Consider the following 15,648-nt stretch of genomic DNA (forward strand, 5'->3'; position numbering starts at 1 on the left):
TATTTTTCATACCTATAAATTATAAATGGTTTTTATGTTGCTTTGTGGGTTATACCTTTTTATTTTACATTTCCAAACAATACTCTATTGATTAAATTTGTCCAAAAAATGTAGAATTATTCTTCAGTGGTTGAAGTGTTAGGCTTTTTTTAGGTTTTGATGATCAGAGCTGATATTGTGATGAGCATCAGTCTGCATATTGCAAGCCTCTACACTAAATCATGTCAATTGATCCCTGGTATCTTCCTGTATCTTTCAGGCTAGGCGGTTAACTCCTGCTGGGAAGACATCTTGCCTTATTCCCCAATGCATCTGCTGAAATTTGCATATATTAAGCCTCAAAGTACATGTTTGCATAATATGTACTTTTCATCATTTATTAGCATAGGGAGAAGGGAGAATGAAAGGGAAATGAATGTTTTTATGGGTAGCAGAATAAGGTCAAAATATGGCAATTTAATTTACTACACAGTATGAGTCAAAAAATATTTATTTAGCAGCAACTATGTGACAACATTTTGCTAGGAACTTGAAATTAAAAAAAAAAAATTAAAAAGTGGACCTCAAAGAACATACAAACCAGTTAGTATTTGCTCTTATTTCCCTTCTTCCTTCCTAACAGTCACTGATACCTTTCTGGAAGCTTATTACATTCTCATGAGATAAACAGGGTGGAGATAAGCAAATATACAGGCATCCCATGTATACTTGGTGTAATACATGCCCTACCCCACCCAACTTATGGGCAGGTATACAAAGGTAAGTTCATTGGACTCTCCCTCCCTGGAATTTGAATATTGAATAGAGTATAGAATATCTACAAATGACTGGGTACATTCATTCCAGTAGGCACATTGCCCTGATTCTCTATCTATAGGACTTTTTTTCCCCCCTTTTATTTCTGTTCTTGCCCTCCAAGTTGCTGGAAGAGCCTTTGTTCCAGTCTATTCCCAAGCTTGTCTCTCCTGTTCTCTCCTTGATGCTGTAAAATCCTGATATTCAGTCAATAAACTCCCTTGGTTTAACTTGTTCAGAATAATTTGGCTTGCTGGGAACCAAAGAGGTCTGTCGATACAGGTAATTAAACCCGTAAACCCCAAATAAGAAAACTGCACAAGTACTATGGTACAAGTTTACACTGGGAAACCACATGAGGGACACCTAACCCAGCTCTGAGAGGAGTAGCAGCCCAGCCAGGCTGGATGGTTCATTTCAAAATATTTGCTAATTTAATATATACATAAAATAAATGGATATAATTGTTTTAATTAGTTTGCCTGTGCTTGTTTATTAGTTTTATTTTCTTCTGAAAATATTGTGCATTAAAGGAAATCAATCTAGCTTTTAACGGAGCATCAGGAAGAAGAAATACGTCCAGAATATAAGCTGACTTTAGAGAATTAAGTGGAATCAGAACTCACAGAAGCTTCCGGAGCCCGCAGAGCAAACTCGGAATTAAACGGAACCAGAACTCACAGAACCTTCCAGAGCCCGCAGAGCAAACTTGGAATTAAACGGAATCAGAACTCACAGAACCCTCCGGAGCCCACAGAGCAAACTCAGAATTAAATGGAACCAGAACTCACCTGAGGCTCCAGGCTGACAGCACCTTCGGGAATTCACCATGCATCCTCCCCACATCAGGCTTGGCTCTGGGGGTTAGTCACAGACGCCGTGCTGGGCTGTCCTGACAGCCTGGCTGTTCTGACCCCTCCTGCAGTGCTGAGGCTTCTGGGTCCGCACTGTTTTGTGTTACTGCCTCTCACTGTAGTGGGGGCAGGAGCCGAATCCTCCACCTCATTGTGGATCACGTGGCCGCCCACTGGCATCACCGGGATCTTGTTAAGAGTGACGCATCCTAGGCCTTCAGCAGCGCATTGTTAGAGAATCTACACTTGACAAGTTTTCTCAATTATCTGTAGCTACATAACAAATCACTCCAAACATGGATGCTAAAGACAGTAAACATTTATGATGTCACACCATGTCTGAGGGTCAGGGAGCAGCTTCCCTGGATGGCTTCAGCTCAGTTCTTCCTAAGGCTGCAGTAATATTTGGCCAAGGCTTACCTGGGGCTGGAGGGCCCACTCACTGCCTGGCCAGTTAAGGCTGGTGTGGCCAGAGGTGACAGCTCCTCATCATGGGGCCTCTCCACCCCAGAGGATAACTTGAGTGTCCTTACAGTATGGCAGCTGGGGCCCCACAGCAAGTGGTCCAAGAGAGCCAGGAGGAACTCTCAGTGCCTCCAAAGTCACCTGTGTCATTACACAGGTTGGTCTCATTCAGTCTGGGAGGGACAACCAGGGCTGTGACTGCCAACAGGCAGGCTCACTGACAGCACTATCAGGCCGCCGAATATACCCGTTACAGTTCGGAAGCACTAGATTCTCCCTGAGCTCACATCCCTGATGCATGGAGGCTGGGAAGGTTTTGAGATTCGTTGGTGTCAGTGGCATAGGGCCTCTTTCAGAGCAATGGGCTGCTCACACCGGCAGTCCTGGAAAGGCCTGGCTCATCCCCTGCTGCAGACTCCCTTTGGATGAATGCACCATGACTCACAGACCCACTGACACGCGGGTGGGGCTATTTGAACTGCACAGTGGCCAGTGAGTGCCACTGCCTTCCCAAGAAGTTGGGGCAACTTGCTCTCCCACTGGCATCTCCATTCTTCCACATCCCATCAGCACTTGGTTTTGTCCAGTTTCTATTTTTCACCCCTTTGATGGGTGTGAAATGGATCTCATAGTTGTCATGTGAATTTCCAAAGTCACTAATAAGACTTATTTTTAGCCATTTAGTTTTTCTTTGTGTGAAATGACCATTTTTCTACTACACTGTTTCTTTCTTGACCGTTGGCATCCTTTATATATTTTGGATATTAATTCTTTACAGTTAACATGTGCTAAAGTAAAAAAAAAAATTGTAATGCTGGGTTAAACTACCAGATGCTGGGGAAGATCCAAATGGCTGATTAACTCTCCCGCTATGAGCATTCAAGCCCTGAATAATGATTACTTGGCCTCACTCAGTAGCTATAGTCTTAGAGCAGACTTTTTTTTATGAAAAATTGGTTTTGGAATGAGGTGCCACTTCTGCTGTATAGCCAAGAACAGACCCTTGGAGGATATTGCTTCCTTGTAGAGAAGGATTTAAAAGACTCTCTAAGTTATGAAGATTTAAAGCAAACAGGCAATCTTTGCCATTGAAAGTTTGTGGGTAGGTTTAGGTATGTATACTGTGTGTTTGTTGCTTAGCAACATTTGCCTTTCTCCTTTATGTGCAATGGGGAGATCCCTTGTTGGGATCTGCCGAGGTGGTCCCATGCAGGGACAGAAAACCAGGCTCCAAGGGGAAGACTTAGTCCAGCACCTCAGGAGGCTAGGGCTGGGTTCTTCTCCAGAGTGGACCACCTGGCAACCTGCTAAGTATTAGGGGGAAAAGGCTGAGCATGTGAGTGTGATCTAAAAGAGAAGCGTCCTCAGAGGTCAGGGTGATGCTGCTGGGGTGATGGGAAAAAAAGAGCTGAATAAATAGGGGTATCATAGCAACCATGAACAAATTTCCTGCCTTAGAATGTGCAGGAGCACCTGTAACCTCACATGGCAGAGACCCACACCACAGCATTAGTGGACTGGTCATGCTTCCTGGTTTTCTCTCTCTTCCTGGCTTCCTGCAGCAGGATCTATCTTCTTTGAACTAAGTCCCTAGTGGTTCCTACCCAAGTAGGGTGGTTGGGGGTGGCTTTGGGAAATAAGGGGACTTTTTGTCACGGAGGGCATGTGGGTGCTCTAGCAACAAACCGAATAAGTAAAAGTGAGGTAGTTGTGTTTGTACGCCAAGCTAGTAATGTGGATCATTCCAGATACACTATTGACATGGATTTCTACCAAGTGAGTCTTTTCCCTTCTGGTCTTTCTCTAAATTTCTTAAAAGTATTCCCACAATACCTGCAGTTAAGCCCAATGTTTCTGGGAATATAAGAAGCAAAGTACACAGACTCTTTCTGAGAAAAATGGACCCAGAGGCTAATGAGAGCTTTGAGAACAGGAAATCTGCATAAAATAAAAAAGTGCCTTTGTCAGTTTTATTTAAAATTTTAATTTATTTTTCATTCTGAGATGAAGGTCCTTGCTAACCACAGAGAGGATTAAGAGGGCTGCATTAATGCTGCTGGCGCACAGAGAGGCGGCAGGTGTGAAGGAATGGCATTGTAACTTTTCAATTAATGCTACCCATTAAGCAACTGGCATGCCTGACTTGTTAACTTCTATACGAGCACTAGAGTTATCTCATCCATTTAACTTAAAAAAAAAAAAGCCATTGAAATTTTCCGAGAGTAGAACTTAATGTTCTTATCAAAAGAAAAAAAGATAAATATATATGAGCAATGGATATGTTAATTAACTAGATGGTGGGAATCCTTTCACAACATCTACATATAGCAAATCATCTCATTGCACATTTTAAATATCTTACAATTTTATTTGTCAATTACACTTCAATAAATCTAGGGATAAAAGTCACATATGAATTCAAACAATGAGGAAGAATTCCCCATTCTCACACTTGCTCCACAGCATAAGAAAAAAAGATAAGTTTTCTGAAATTTTGAAGTATATTGTTTTGTAATTAAAGGGTGACATAATTAGACAAAAAAGAGCATGATCTTCAAATAGTTCTTTTTTGAAAATGGGATGGCTAATTCTGAAAAGAAATTATTCCGCCTCTGATAGTTTATTACTAGAATAAGATACCAATGACCTTGGGGAAACAGAATGAGTTTTAGAGTCAGAAAAAAATAAATTCTGACCCTCACTTAGCAATTAAAAGTCATGGTACCCCAGCCAAACTGTGTGACTTCTCAGAGTCTTGGTTTTCTCATCTGCCAAATGAAGACAAGATCACCTTCAGTGTAAGGTTTTTGTTACAAATGGAGAAAATGACCATTAAATGCCTGGCACCTGTTAGATACTATGTAACAACAACTGTTATTTGAAGACTTATTGTTTGTCTGAATAGAGATTTCTGCATTCCTCCAGGGAGGTATAGACTAGAGAAGATGGACTACCCCTTCCAGTAATTTAGAAACATTTTAGAGACTCAGTCTGAAAATGCCCTGAACTTTGAATAAATTCTAGGACCCCAAGTCTAAGCCAGTACAGTTAAATGTTTCTTTAGCAGAGCATCCCAGGGTTTCACTTGTATTTTTGCTGAAAAAGCCCAAAGCCAAGTATTTAAACTCTGCCTGGGAATCCATGTTAAATATTCTAACAGTTTAACTTAAATAAAATGTTTCATAAACTGATAAAACTAGAATCCATAGTAGGGTGCTTGTCAAATCCAAATTTCTGGGAAAAATGTTGCCTTAGCTATTTTCCATGTCCTTCGGTAGAATACACCACATGCAACTTACACAAGTTATTTTACTCTAATTTTATCTATTTTTTCTATACTTTAGTACACATTTTTCTATAAGATAAATGAAATGTAATAAATGATATCTGAAATTCTTTATAAGGAAGTACGTAATCTTATTAAGGAGAAAATATGTGAGACATGGCCATTAGAGCTGAGAGCTCCAAATGATGACCTGTGTTGGTGGGAGTGGCAAAGCTGAAAAATTAGATCTGACTCTAGGCTCCCAATTTCATCATATTAATAATATACATTAAATATTTATTATATTCTAAGTAGGTTTATAAGCACTTTACATGCAAACTTTCATTTAATTAACTCAAAACTCTATAACAGAAACCTAGATTCAAAGTGTTTGTCTATGTTCTTTATTACTCATTCTGCCGCCTTTCCACTCTGCTACATTTTTTCAGTCACTCGCTCATCCATTTGTCGTTCTTTTAAGTACCAGTTTCCTTGCTATGTGCAGGACCTAAAAAGATAAGATATACAGTTGACCCTTGAACACCAGGAGTTTGAAAGGCACAAGTCCACTTATAGGGGATTTACTCAATAATAAATACTACAGTACCACAGAACTGTTGCTTGGGTGAATCTGCGGATGCAGATTACATAGCTGTCTATCTTTGTCAAAACTTGCCTAATTGTTCACTCAAATTGGGTGCAATATGTGTTGTTCACCCAGGAATTTAAGGCTGAGAAAACAGTTATGATATCGGTATAGTTTTCACCAAATAAACAGTGTTGGTGGAGTCCGTTTTCCAGCATGGACCTTGAAATATTCCTTCACGATCATGCCCAGTATGTCAATCTGCAAGGTTTGTCAGTCTTCTGGCAAGGATCACTACCTATAGATATTCACACAGACCACTAATTAGCGTAAGGAAATCACAGAGTGAGTACCATCAAATTATTTGCTCCGCAAGGGACTCTTTTTTTTTTTTTTTTTTAATGTTGCCAAGATCCATATATGAAATGGAATTTCCAGAAAGCCAACCAAACTGTGGGCAGACCAGGCTGACTCCTCTTATAATGAGGAACACAAAGATGAATGCAATTACTGGAACTGTGATGTGTTGACTCATCTCCGATCACAGGAATTCTCACTGAAATAAAACTGTCAGCTTTTTCAGGGCAAAAATAGTGCCTCTTCTATCTTTGTAAGGACCCCTGTATGGAAAGGGCCATTGAGAGAGATGCAGCTGCTCAGGTTAGGCAGGGTCTGGAATGGGAACTTGTATGTAGTATCCATATTGAATACTACATCACTAATCATCTAGAAAATAAAGTTTCTTATAATAAATATTATTTAAGCACATATGAGTGAAATATTAAACTCAAGATAGATTGAAATGTCTTTACAAGGTCCCTCGTGAGAGTAAAGATGGAGGTGTAAAAAAAGAAGTTCATATTAGGAGTGACCAAAAAAAAAGATTGCATTAACTGTGACCAAAATATTTATGATTGAAATACTCTTTTTTTCTACTCCATGAAGATAGAGCTCTTCCTTTTGATCAATCTTTAAACATTGGAATCTAATATGATGAGATTTTTTTAAAGGTATCGCATTTGGTTAATCATGGGTCTTTCATTATACTCAAGAAAAGGAGAAAATAGCAAAAAAAAGTAGAGTTTTCTTTAAAATCATGTGGGTGACTCTAATGTCTAGTATTATGTAATGATATTGTGATTCCTTTTCACACATATCTAAAAGGAAATAAAATCCCACAAAAGTGTAATTAACACTTCTATGCCTTTTTGAAGTCCTTAGGTGAAAGGTGCTAACAGAGTATAAAGTATTATAATTAAAATCCTAAAAAATTTAGATTTTAATTTGCTTTTCAATAGTTAGAGATTCAAGATTTGAGAGTGTGTAATACCACACATCTGGAGGGCTGGCTCTGATTATGCACAAAAAGATGGTTCAAGTAAAACTGGTCACACTGATTCTGAGTTTAATTGCTAATGGAATTTAAGAAAAATTACAAAAATCACAAAACGTCCTTTTGTGCTGAGCTCCAAATAAAATGACATTTAATGTGACTGTCTCAAGGCTCTATTTGATTTACATTGGAATAAGAACAAGAAGGTGAGGAAGAGGAATACTGGTTGTTTGGAATTATATATACCCCCTATAAGTAAATAATTTAAATTAAAATGGCAGTTATAATGAAGTATTATTCAATAGAAAATTTTTTCTTATTGATTCTGGACCATTATGTGAAGGCAAAGATTTATGAGTTTTTTAAAATTATATTTCAGCAAGCACTTATTGAAAGCTCTTAGTGAGCACTCTGCTAGATACTAAAAGGGATACACATTTTCGGTTGAAACTGCACTAACTTACATTTGAAGGAAAAGGGAATTTGTTATGTAATAACTGTAGCAATTGCTAGTTAATAGTTGCTGTACCAATTTGACATATTTCTCTACCATAATTTTAACCTCCCCCCAAATTGTGTATAATTTAATACAAAATTCATTCAAGTCCTTTTAAAAAATATATAAAAACAACTATTTCTCTCTCTAAAAAGTATTTCCCTCTTTCCAAATATAAATGAGGAAGTCATATTTGAGGATTAGTTCATCATTCGCAGAATTTGGAAACAGACAACCTGAACTGGAATCTAAGACTCAACATTTGGTTGCTTTTTATGATATTTCTTAAGATAGTTTTTCTCCGTGCTTTGGTGTTCTCATTTATAAAATGAGGATAATAATAGAACATATTATTGCTATAAGTATTAAATGAGTTTACTCACGAAAATGATTAAAATAGTACTTTCCATATTCTAAGTTTTCAGCAAATAATTAGTTTAGTTAATATTTATCTATTATTATGATTATTGGGTTTTTAAAGGGATGAAACATATTTTCTGTGCTAGTATGTAAAATACAAAGGCAGTTAGACTTTTTTGAGAGATTCAGTGAACAAGTGAACATAAGTAATAAGGAATGCTCATGCGATAGAAAGTCAGTTTTAAACCTATAAAGGTTAGTTCATAAACATTAAAATAAATGCAGACTGCATAAATTAAAAGCCTTCAGGCTATCAAGATGGCACAGTAGCAGTTCCTGGACAATTCAATTTGGTGATTGAGGAGTAAAATTCTCTATGAAAACAGATTTATAATGAACTTGCTCTGAAGTGAATATCTTCTAGAAATTATTTTACTCTGTTTTGGACGTTCCAAGTTGAGAGAAAAAAATGAATTGAGGTCCCTAAGATTGGGATTGCCATATATACATTACTAATAAGAAAAAAATATCAAATTTTACACTTTAAATATATGCAGTGTGTTGTATGTCAATTGTATGTCAATAAAAGTTCTTAAAAATGAATTGAGGTCCCTAAACATGAAAGTTGTTAACTTGTACTTAGGTGTGAATGGGGAAAACGGTAAATGGGACTGAAAGTAAGAAATTAAAAACTAGAAGGATGGATTAGAGGCATATTGCAATGAGTCATATTTAGACTTGATCCTGTAGTTGGTAAGGACCTGACGGTAGTTTCCGGATTCAGAAGTTACATAATACGGATTGTGTATAACTTAGACAGTAGAAGCCAGCAGTGTGGCCAAGGTGATTGGAAGGAGGGAAGAGATCAGGAGAAAAAAGAGAAAGCCAGAAGCTGTGGTACTAGGCTAAATGATGAATGATCAAAGTCAGATCTCAGACTGCAGCAACTGGAATGAAAATGAAATCATAAATTTAAGAGAAATGCACATGGTCATGGATAAGCAAATATATACTCCCTTCAAAGAAGTCCTAATTCTTCCAAGACATCTAAGAGGTTCTAATTCTTCTAAGAAGTCTTATAACTTTTTCTATATTATAGGACCTGGGAAGATGCAGGAACAGTTTCTAGAGGCAAACACATAAAAGTGTGGGGGTCCCCTTAGACTGTGCCCCCAAGGGGATTTTAACTCTCAGGTTAATCTACACTCAGCCTCCAATACGCTACTCTTGAAAGAAAATTTTCAAATCCTAAGCATCTCAATGAGTGGCTATCTTTGTTGTCTAAGATTGGTGTATAAATGTACAGAAAGATAATATTGGCTTAGATAGTTGCTTGGATGTTGTTAATGAAGCCAAGATTCAGATTTTCAGAAAGATGACCATAGACTGAAGGCTTCATTTAAACAGTTCCTTCACAGGTTATTAGATACGTCCATTTTTCTCAAATCCATCATTGGACCACCTCTTAATTGGCCTGTCAGCAGCTTCACCATCATTCACCACTCTCCCCGTGAGCTAGTCTCTTCTACGCCTTCTAGGACTCACCCTTCTGGTATTCCTAGTCCTCTGGCTCACCTTCTTCTTGGCCTTTACATGCAGCAGGTCCTGAAAACTCTGCCCTGGAGCATTGTACCCTCAGTCTATACTCCTGCTTCCTGAGCTGTCTCATCCACACCTAGAATCTCCATTACCCATCTTTACACAGAAACAAATGTGTGTTTCCCACCAGACTTCACCTCTGAATCCAAGACCCTTGTATCCAATTACCTATTTGACATCTACTCTTGCCTGCTTCCTTCTCAGGCTTCAGGTCTCAGGTAAATTTTTACCTTCTCAGTGTTGCCTACTTGAACATCATATTTTATTCAAGTTTCCTCTAATATTCTCTATTTTAAAGTTATTATTCTTTCTTTCAAATTACACTTGAATTTGCCAGATTTCTCTATTTACTTTTTTTTAAATCCCCAATGAAGAGAATAGTTACCTTGCCTAGTTTTGTACCATAATTCTCACTATTAATCCAGTGAATACCTAGTTTCTAGACTATAGTGGGCACTAACAAAGCCTTTGTTGAATGAATGACCAATGTGGAGAAAATCAATCATTTTCTAATGAGAAACATATTAATTAGGTGATAATTATATCATTTTGAAATATGAAAGATTCAGATAAACTAATAAAAACCTGCCGACTTTCTGTTAAAAGCAGCCTGCCTTATTAAGAATGCTTCCCTAAACAATGTATGTTTTCTTATTCAAATTATCTGAAACCCCACTCAGTTTTCCTATGTATTAGGATACTGTTATCTTTGATCAAACTCTGATATTTATTAACTCCCACTTCCTCTGAGTCTTCCTGGAGGACAGGAGTTAATCTGATGTGATGATAGTTAATTATAGCAATTATTAATGTTAACTCATTTTTATATAAAAATTAATCATATTCTAAGAATCTTCACATCTAACAACTCATTTGCTCCTTTCAAACAGCTATAAATCTGACATGATGATTAGAATTTTATATGTGAAAGTCCATGACTCAGTTTTCACATGGGTAAGTTCTGAGTAAGGCCACAAAGCAGAATGAACTAATATAGACAATCCTCTATGATTTTCTCTTCTGCCCAGCTCCCACTGTTAAAGATATTTCAAACTGTTGATAAAGTATAAACAAAATATAAATCTAAACTCAAATGAAAGAAAGTAAAATCCTAGGTGCCAAAATGAAGAGGGACATAAGGCAACAGGGGAAAACTCATGAGTTTGGGAGCAATTTCAATGGCTCCTTAGCACTTGTTCAGGCATAGAGGTTGGGGCTTTGAGATAATGGAGAGATGGAGGAGGCTCTTAGATCCTTGGACTAAGTCCCATGCACAACTTGGGACAAAGAAATGACCTATGACTGCACCCACTGCATTAGTGAAACCATAAGGCTATTTTCTCTGCTTGATAAAATAATGTACCAGGGATAAACTTAAATGTACCAGGGATAAACTTTAAAAACAACCTCTATTAGCACCTTTTAATAAATCCTCCATTTAAACAGCAAGCTTCTTGAGGGTTGAAATCATGACAGAGGTCATTCCCAGTCACTAGCACTATGTTTTCTAATCAGGTTTGGTATATAATTTTTAAAAAATCTTTAAGAACAGCTGTAATAATAGAAGCAGCTGCTGTTGTCACTAGGCATGCATTAGAAATTGGACAGACATGCTTTTACTTTTCACTGACTTTGCCTTGTCAAGTTGTCTAAAACAGTATAAGCATCTAAAAAAAATGGGATGGAAGAGTGGTGAAACATGCCAGGGAGAATGCTAAACTGAATTAAGAGCACGTAGAAACTGACTGCTTTTCAAATTACCTTAATACCTTCTTACGTTTATAATCATTAATGTATTTTCTATTAATAGACATAAATACAAACATATGCAATATTTCTGTCTTCTTCAACACTGTAAAGTCAGCATGTATCTCAGTTTCTGACTCATAGAAGGACTCAACAGATTGTTTTCTCAATGAATGATTTAACATACATGATATATACATATAAAATTTTTCTTTTCTCTTTATAGCAGTGAAAGAAAGTTATATGCTATTTCATTAGCAAAGAAACATTAAAATAAATAGACTGGGGACTTCCCTGGTGGCGCAGTGGTTAAGAATCTGCCTGTCAATGCAGGGGACATGGGTTCCATTCCCTGGTTGGGGAAGATCCCATATGCCATGGAGCAACTAAGCCTGTGCGCCACAACTACTGAGTCTGTACTCTAGAGCCCACGAGCTATAACTACTGAGCCCACGTACTGCAACTACTGCAGCACACGCACTAGAGCCCATGCTCCACAACAAGAGAAGCCATTGCACTGAGAAGCCTGCACACTGCAACAAAGATTAGCCCCTGCTTGCAGCAACTAGAGAGAAAAGCCCTTGCACAGCAACGAAGACCCAATGCAGCCAATAAATAACTGAATAAATAAATAAACAAACAAATAAAATAGACCGAATTACTGTTTCTGTGGGTATCGCTTTGACTGACCCCTCCTTTCTCTTTCATAGCGGGCTAGAAAGTCACAGATTGCTATGTCAGGAGTGAACTCAGCCAGCTGGCATTGAGCAATTTAAATATGTTCTCCCTTTTGCGTATTGCTGTGGGATATTAGCGGTAGCGTCAATGTGAGAGAGTCAAGCATGTCCTGGACAGCATCCAAAGCCTATGTGGTTTGAGATATAGACATGAAATGGTCAGATCAGTCAGGGAGCAACAATGATTATTTTTGTCCAAGGACCACATATTGTTTTCATTCAAATCTTGGCTCTTCTTATCATACCACATACCAAAAAGTTGGATCTATAACAGTCCTAAGGTATAGTTTCCCTTAATTGATCTATCTTTAGCATATTAAAGAGAAAAATAAGAGTAATTGCTCTCAGATGTTGAAAACAAACAGCATGCACTACTTAGGCTTGGCTTACCCAGTTCTTATAGCAGGATTTGAACATCTGTTGCACAGCATAACATAATAAAATGTTTATTTTATACTGTTTGGTACAATAGTTTTGAATCTAATGGTCACTGTTTACCTTGAGATTCACTAGTGCCAAATGCCATCTGATGATACATAGTATAAACTCTATACAGTGTAATTTACCCTGAATCTTAAAACCTGCTCCCTTTTCAAGGGCAGTCTTACCTTTTGAATGGCCTCCCTCTCCCGCACCAAAACAACAAATCCTCCCAACCTGCTTGGCAATTAATATTAAATGGTGTTAAATAATTTAAATGAATAATCTAAATAAAAATTAAATAATTAAGTTAGGAATTAAATAAATAATATTAAAATAAAATGCAAACTCCTTACCAAAAAATCATGTGTAATTAGACGCCAACTATTTCTATAATGCTTTTACCCATCCACTATGTCTTAATTATATTATCCTTCTTTTCCCCGTTTCTCAGATACAACAATCTCACTGCCATCTCAGAGAGTCTTATTCTCCTGGCTGGAAAACTTTTGCTGCTGTAATTCACATAGCTGTCTCACCCTTGTCTGCTGTTTTCCAGTCTATAAGACATCATCTATCACATTTCCTTAGTTGATGTCTTTTATAGAACTCACTACCACTCTGCATTATCAAAAATATTTGTGTGTTTACTGTGCAATTTTTTCCCATAGGATATAATTTATATGAGGGCAGGTACTTTTTTGGGCATGTTTTCTCTTTCCTTCAACAGTCATTGGCAAATAGAAGGCACCCCAGTAAATTAATGAGAAATGTACTGAGATTGTTTAAATCAGATGCTTGCGAAGAGTTTTTCATGTTGTTCTGCATTTTAAATATTATAAGCAAAATTTGAATTAGAACTAGAACAAAACTGTGGTGGTGTGCTGCAGAATGTGTAAAATACTGTAAAGCAATTATGCTCCAATAAAGATAAAAAAAATATAAAATAAAATAAAATAAAATAAAAAAGAGATAGTTTATTTTTTGAGTCATGGCAGAAAAATACATTTTGTCTGGGGATAAGTCATCCATGACCCTAACTCCTAACTGTGTACAAAATGGGAATAAACATATGGCAGAATTAATTTTACTTTTAATTCTTTAAATGAATGTACAAATTCCCTACAATGATCTGGGTGCAAATCAGCCACTGCCTATGAAAAAGTCATAGGCAATGAATGGAGAGCAGACTTCAACCTGACTTTAGCTCTACTATTAAGAGCTGTATGAACACTTGAAAGTCATTTAACATGATGGCTCTGTTTTAATCAGGGCTAATGTTTATTGCTGTTCATTTATTAATTCATGTGTTCATTTATGTATTTAATAATAAATATGTTTTTTCTAACTAATCTGTTAGGTAATGGCTGTGGCAGAAAGAGTTAGGATTTCATACCTCTCAGGTCCTATGAGTCTGTGTAAGTTGCCTCACTTTGTATTTTAGGTTCATTATCCATAAATGGTTAAATCAATGTGATATGTAAAAATTTCTTGGCAAAATTGTTATGAGTCAAATGTGTTATGATTTTTTTTAAGTATAAAGTACCAGAAAAATGCAGTAAATAGTGATAGCTTGGGTAACCTCTGGGTAAGTAAGATTTCCACAAAAAAGATGTTTTTACTGTTCTAGTAGCTAAGGCAAACAATAATTCTTAAGGTATTACCCAATAAATAATTTAATATGGAGGAAACTCAAGTCAAGGTTGATTCTTTTATCTAGAGATTAAAATTACTGATACATATCAGGAAACTGAACTATGATTGATTCTTCAGGTAGATGTTGAGAAGTATCCTGGAATGTTAAAATGTTCTCGTAATATTTTGATTTATTTAAGATATTTAAAGGCAGATACAACATTCTTAGGAGGTATACAACTAAAAAGGATAAAAACATCATGTAAATATGACAGAAAGAGGTGAGCAGCTATTTTATCAAACTGTAGTTTTTGTTCATTTGAAGTGAGCACAGCATTTCTCCCCACCTTTATGGCTGAAGTTTATGGGCCCCATATACAACTTAGAGGAGCTTCCTTGGACTCAGACACTCACTGTAGCAAAAATGAATGGAAGCTCCAAAGTTAAGGAGGGAATTGTTATCACAGAGGAGCAATTCTTATGGTCTTGTTTACTGCAAGTTTACTGAGCACTTTCCAATGTTCTAAGTACTTTCCACTTATTACATCGTCTACTTTTTCATGAGCCTTATGAAATAGGCTCCATTTTGTACTGAAGCACAAAGAGTTTTAAAATACATACAAGTCATTCAGTGGAAGAGCTAGGACAGGAAGAAGGGGAAACTGGGGAGGAGGAAGGCACAGATGAGAAGGAAGGAGAAATGACTCCATGTTAAAGATGATCAAATTAAGAGATACTTTTCCTTTATCAGAATTGTTCATCCCTTTTCATGGCCAAATCTAATTCCAAAGCAGGCTAAGTCCTACTTCATGATTAAACCAAGTCACCTCATCCATAATTTTCTTTCAGCGCTGGACTGGCCTTGGGATTCAGTACTTAGACATTCCCTCATTTTCTAACACGTATGGATTTTCTGTGCCCACGGATTGTGAGAGATCTGGATCCTAAGATATGTCTTTAATATGTTGTTAAATGTTAACACACTATAAATATTCTACAAGCTATTTTTTAATCAATATTACCTACTTGAGATTTTTAAGTGTTGATGTGTATATATTGGTTTCATTAGTTTTGAATTCTGTATACAATCTCATTATATGGAAAAAGAAAATATACCAAATTCATTTTTTTGTTTTCTCACTGAAAGTTCTTGAATGACTTTCCATTTTTTCTTATTTTAAACATTGCTGCAATTAATTTTCTTGTACAGTTGTCTGGGCATATAGGAAAACTGCAAAAAATTTTTCTTCCCTCTTTGGTCTTCAGGGTGGTTGCACCACTTAAGAGTGTTTTGTACTTACATATTCCCTAGTATCCTGACCAGAAATTAATGTCATCAAAGTTTTTAATTTTTGCC

General features: G+C 36.8%; 1 pseudogene; it reads left to right on the top strand.

Annotated features, from left to right (window-relative positions):
- Positions 1–2,185: 2,185 nt before the first annotated feature.
- The window catches only part of LOC130860739 (40S ribosomal protein SA-like), a 61,571-nt pseudogene continuing 48,108 nt past the window's right edge, over positions 2,186–15,648 (top strand).

Source organism: Hippopotamus amphibius, chromosome 9 (genome assembly GCF_030028045.1).
Source record: "Hippopotamus amphibius kiboko isolate mHipAmp2 chromosome 9, mHipAmp2.hap2, whole genome shotgun sequence".
Lineage (NCBI taxonomy): Eukaryota > Metazoa > Chordata > Mammalia > Artiodactyla > Hippopotamidae > Hippopotamus > Hippopotamus amphibius.